General features: G+C 36.3%; 1 long non-coding RNA gene across 1 annotated transcript; it reads left to right on the forward strand.

The window, feature by feature from the left end:
* Positions 1 to 263: 263 nt before the first annotated feature.
* Positions 264 to 6,038, forward strand: LOC140167309 (uncharacterized). The gene is made up of 3 exons (XR_011861027.1): positions 264 to 402; positions 2,658 to 3,005; positions 5,821 to 6,038. It is a non-coding gene; the product is annotated as an uncharacterized lncRNA (long non-coding RNA).
* Positions 6,039 to 6,268: the final 230 nt, after the last annotated feature.

The raw sequence follows: 6,268 nt of genomic DNA on the forward strand, positions 1-6,268 counted from the left end.
GTTATGAATTATTTTATAGCATGAATTGACAAGTTTAAATCCAATACAATTCACTTAATCTGGTGACAATTCATGCAGAGCAATCAACTGGTATTGGAGATGGCACAGTCGTTTATGATAGATCTAACAACATACCAGTCTTGGATCAAGAAAGAAAATCTCTCATCTGCTTTCTTCGTGGTGCACCTGGACAAGTAGGAATACAGTGGTCGCTTGATGGACAAGCTATTGACAGCCAATTACATAGTGAGACATACCAAACTAATCCTGATAGTCCAAGTCTCATCGACGTGCGAAGTACTTACACGTTTACGCCGAGATTAAACAGCCATGATGGTAATTCGGTTACGTGTGGTAGTTCCGAAATTGGACAATCGACAGTAAATTATCTGCAAGTAGTAGGTTAGTATTATGGTAATATACTATGTTGTACAAGTGCGGGACATAACAAAATCTAATAAATCAAATAACAAGTATCTATACATTTGCCTTTCAAAACAGACAAGACCTACACATTTTGATTGTAATAAGGGCACATAATATAGGCATGATTGAGTACGGTACCAACGGCAAGTCGAGTTTCATCGATGAATAAATCCGAGTTTACGCTTTTGATATTATTGATTTGGTGAATGAAAACGTAATCATAAACGAATTTCATCGCAGGGCTTGAATATAAGGCGACGAAAAATACCCTCACTGAAAACAAAAACTCGTATTATGTAAGCTGAACTAAGCTTTTGTTTAGTAGGACCACTAGTTTCCCCTGGTAAACTAGTTTTTAATGTCGGACTAAACGTCCATCTAGTATGCTTGGCTAGTACAGCATGCAATGAGGGAAATTGTTAGTACGGACATGCCGAACTATGCCAAATTATGGTACTTTACTAATAAGTGAAAATTAGTTGCACCGCAAAAGTCGGTCCAACTAACTTTTCTGGCTTTACGAATTGGTAGAACGAATCATGGTTGTGGACCGTACCAAGGGTTGTACTAAAGTTGAATTTACCGCCCTTTTGATCACATGACATGACTCTTATGACAAATAAAGCTAGTAGAGCAAGTCTGATGCAGCTGTAGACATAGCACATCTAGCGTATTGAGATGGACATTTTAGCCCCGATTCTATAGCCCGTTAGAAATGGTCGAAGAAATGGAAAGGTATGTTTTATTGACATTTTTCCCAAGCTTGTTTTTGAATGACTTGCAAACCGTTAGAGTTTGAAATGAGATTGTAAATCGGAACACAAATGTCATGATCATGGACCGTGGGTTTGTGCATGCATGGTTGAGGCTGCCATGGTTGCCGAATTCGTGGAAACCTTCATCATGCCGTGTGTAGTAGAAAACAGGGTTCGAAAAACGGGCCCAAATCTATTTTTCAAATTCTAACCATGCTAAAACGGTTTGTAAGTTATTAAAAAATACAAGGTTGGGAAAAAAAGGTCAATAAAACGTAAGTTTCCATATCTTCGACCACTTCTACCGGGCTAGAATTGGGCTAGTTCCACAGACTAGTTCAGTCAGTTGAACTAGTCGAACATTAGTACAGAATGCCCTATTAAAAAAAATAGTCGTACTTGACATCGTTTTTGATAGTAGAGCCCATTAGTAGAACACCCCAATATATTAGTAGAGTCCTAGTAAGCTCTAGTAGGTCTAGTTGAACTAATTTATTATATTAGTAGGTCAAGGTTGAACTAGTATTTTGATAGTTAAGTCCCTAGTGTATCCTGACCTACTAACATATAGTTTAGTCCAGTCCAGCCGTATTAGTTACAGGTTAGTCGTACTTGACATTGTTTTAACTAACTTTTCCTTAGTTAGTCACCCCAAGTTTCGTTTTCAGTGCTGTTTTACTGGCTGACTGACCAGTCAAGTATGTTGCTGACATTTTCCAAATTTGAGTCGACATTAATTTGAACCGGGAATATTCGTTTCCCACTTTGTTCAAAATCTGGGTCGGTCGGACCTGTAGAACAGGTTTTTCTTTTTTCGTCGCCTGAAAAATGCAAATTTTGAGAAGTGAGATGTCGAAAGAAAGCAAAGGTTTGTAGACATCAATACAAAATACAAGAATTCAAGAATTGAACATGATTGCGCATGGGATCAGTCTTGTCTTATTTATGCAGGCGTCACTCTGCAGCCTGGACCCACCCTCCTCAGGTCATCATCTTTCTTCACCTGAGCCAATTATTTGTAACGTCAGGATTTCACCATCACTTCACATACTTTACAAAAAGCAAAGGCAAAGCATCACTCTTATCAGCAAATGTGTTAGTCCAGGCTTCACCCTTTGAAATATTTCCATAGGTGAGGCTTCACTTTTGTGAACCAACTATCATTGGGGATTTATAGGAAGCATGGCGACAGGTAGTGGATACGATGTAACATCACCAGAAAACACAAATTACTAGTCAAAGCTTCACACCTTTCATGATTTGTAATAGGTAAAGCTTCACCCAATGAAGAACAAAGAACGTCAGGACTTCACTACAACAACAAATAGGTCAGGGTCAGGCTTAGGCGTCTAATAGATGTCTATATTTGGTGACCTCTGAGGAGGGTGGGTCCAGGATGCAGAGTGATGCTTGCATTAACCACTTGGATGAGTTAAATGATTGATTCCAGTTTTACAAAAAAAATGTCTTTTACAGTTCCTCCTGACGTACCATCGATATCAATCAGTCCAGTGTTTAATATTCAAGATGACGTATTGATATATGGGCAACACTATGTGGTTATATGTGCTGCAATTGGCGCTACCCCAGCTGCTGACCTCACTTTTGAACTCAATGGTTTACTGTTAGCGTCATATTTAACTTATGAGACTGTCAATACCCAAAATGGACGTCTTCGTGACAGTTTTCAAGAGATAAGATTTGTCGCAGTTTGGTCGATTCATCAGGATGCTCTGCTAAAGTGTTCAGCTTCAAACGAAGCAACACAAATGAGCAGTGGATCTTCGGATGATTACAGCACGAGTGTGACATTGACAGTTTTGAGTAAGTATAACAACTTAAGGGCTCGGATAGTGACGTTTTCAAGTATTTTTTGTGGGACCAGAGAAAACATTCTAAATACGAGAATGTCCTTCTGAATCTGATATCAAATAATTTTGATTAAAAAAAATCGCGATACAATAAAAATTTTATTAGAAATTATTAATAGTAAGCTTTATAAATGTAATGATATGTACTGACGACCACCAATTGAAAATGTTGACCTTTCATTTTGAAGATATACATTTTTGTCCCCAAAAGACCTAAATTTGTTTTGTTTTTTTGGGAAAAAATCTATATCTTTAATATCTTTAATACATGTAAAGTACATATCATTAAATGTATACAATTTACTTCGAAGACTGTTAAATTTTAAAAATTTCAATCTTTAATCATTTGCCATAGAATTTTGTATTTTATCGTGAATTAAAAACAAATCAAAATTATTTAAGGACATTTCTCGTATTCAAAATGCAATTCGATATGTCTAATGTGCTCTCAGGTCCCACCCTGAAGATACAGATTCCTTAAACTAATTAGTTTAGCAACGTTTATTGATGAAAAGTATTAGGAATACATCCAAATGTATTAGGAATGCACCCAAAGGTATTTATACACCCAAATGTAATAAGAATACACCCAAATGTAATAAGAATACACCCAAATGTAATAAGAATACACCCAAATGTAATAAGAATACACCCAAATGTATTTTTAAATGCAATTCGATATGTCTAATGTGCTCTCAGGTCCCACCTTGAAGATACAGATTCCTTAAACTAATTAGTTTAGCAACGTTTATTGATGAAAAGTATTAGGAATACATCCAAATGTATTAGGAATGCACCCAAAGGTATTTATACACCCAAATGTAATAAGAATACACCCAAATGTATTAGGAATACACACAAATGTATTATGAATACACCCATATGTATTTAGTATACTCCCAAATGTATTTAGGGGAATACACCCAAATGTATTAACAGGAATACACCCAAATGTATTAGGAATACACCCAAATGTATTAACAGGAAAACACGCAAATGTATTAGGAATACACCCAAATGTATGGACAGGAATACATCCAAATGTATTAGGAATACACCCAAATGTATTAACAGGAATACACCCAAATGTATTAGGAATAAATGTATGGACAGGAATACATCCAAATGTATTAGGAATACACCAAAATATGTTAGGAATACACCCAAATGTATTAGGAATACACCCACATGTATAAGGAATAAACACACATGTATGAGGAATACACCCAAATGTATTAGAAATACACCCAAATGTATTACAGGAATACACCCAAATCAACAATAATATTGCCCAAACTGCTTCCTGCATAACGTAAGTTACCAACTGTCAACATTTGAAAAGCATTTAACTCAAGCAAAGGTTACTTCCTAGATGTTAGACTGAACAAGGTTATTTGATATAGCTGACTACCCACTTGTAGCCTCATTTAAGGCTACATGCTCTTTTTGGTTGAAATTTTTGGCGGGAAATAATCCCGCCAAAACATTAAAGTAATCTTTTCCCACAACTAAATATCATAGTCAGGAAATTAATGATGCATCTGGTAGCTTAGATCATAACTTTCATTGCACTTAGTTGCAATTATCCCAGAAAATTCTTGATTTGTTTTTACAGAGTCTGGAATTGTCGATGTTTTTGATCAAAAAACATCACTCGGTGTATTTTGAAACTCGAGGCATTAACTCTTCTCAAATTAGCCCCAAATCACAATTTATTATATGCATGTGTAGCAAACACCAATGGGAATAATTGGACGTTGTTTGCGGAGCCTAAATTTGGTTTGATTTTATTTCACAATAATTCTAAGGTGAGAATTTTGACCTGACATTTACTTTTTGGATTTCAAATTTAAATTTATTGATATACATATTTTGAATAAATAAAGAGTACGCTTACCTTTCTGCAACACTTCCCGGTATCATTAAGCATCTGCTGATAACCAACATTTTAGCTGAAAACAGTCCTTCCTATCATTTTTGAACAAAATATGGTTCAAAAGTCCGTACGCTGCGTGTATAAACTAGCACAGCGAGATAACGAACAGAGCTATTTACGGTGGGGTATCTATTGTAAGCTATTAGGGTAGGCCTATAGTATATCTTCCCGCAAGTGACAAGATGTGTCAAGCAGGGCGGTATATTCAAACGCTATTGTCTGGGTCATTGAGTATCGATTGAGCACGTATACATGCAGCACGGATGTGTGTGGTCCTCCCCAGGTTTTGACATAAATTACAAATGACATCGTGAATGACCCAGCGTTTTCATTTTATTATTACTAAATTAATCGTCGTTTATCACGAGTGCTAAGAGTTGTACCAGTTCAATTCATCAAAATTAATTTGTATTAAATGAAAAACAAACAGACAAGTAGAGTCATATGTCTTTCTATGACCGTATTCCTACCAAAATCAAAATCAAAATGATTTTCAATACACTAGAAACGTGTTGATATGTATATCTTTGAAAATCGCCGAATGTTAACCACAGTCACCGTGGCACAGCATAAGCATCTTTAGCATTCAGTGAAATTGGCAGTGGTTCGAACCCCGGTGAAAACTTTAGTATTTTTTATTCTTTTTACTAATGCGCTGTGCCGTTTTACAAACACGCCCCTGAATGAAACTCATGGGCATGTACCCTTAACAAGAAGTGAATAATAGTATTAGGGTTAGTCGTCGTGGGAAGGGTATTGCATAGTTACTCAATAGTTAATTTTCATAAAAATGTTAGACTTGTGAGTAATATAACGCTATTGATTTGTTCAGGTCCCCCTTTAGGCGTGGAACTTTCTTTTGAGCAAGCAGACAATGACGCAGCGGACAATGCATTTAACCAAGGTATCACTTTAGTGACACATGGTCCAGCGGCGTTTCATTGTAAAGGATTACAAGCAAAACCAGCAAGTAGTCTGCAGTGGACGTTAAATAATGTAATCGTCCAAGCAGCTTCGTTCAACAGCATATCGAACTCAGATGGATACACGTTTGACAGCGTTTCTTCGTATATACTGGAAGTCAGTTTTGACTCCATTGGATCAATTTTGACCTGCTGTGCATCTAATGACATTCAGAATGAGAGAGAGCTGTGTGAAACGACATCATTGGATGTTATTAGTAAGTAGTTATATACCTAAACGTAATAATAAATTGACAGTCACTTCTTAATTGGCCTGTGCGCATATATCTTGGAATTTTAGTTTTCCTATAAGTAACG

The sequence above is a fragment of the Amphiura filiformis genome, chromosome 13, assembly GCF_039555335.1.
Source record: "Amphiura filiformis chromosome 13, Afil_fr2py, whole genome shotgun sequence".
Lineage (NCBI taxonomy): Eukaryota > Metazoa > Echinodermata > Ophiuroidea > Amphilepidida > Amphiuridae > Amphiura > Amphiura filiformis.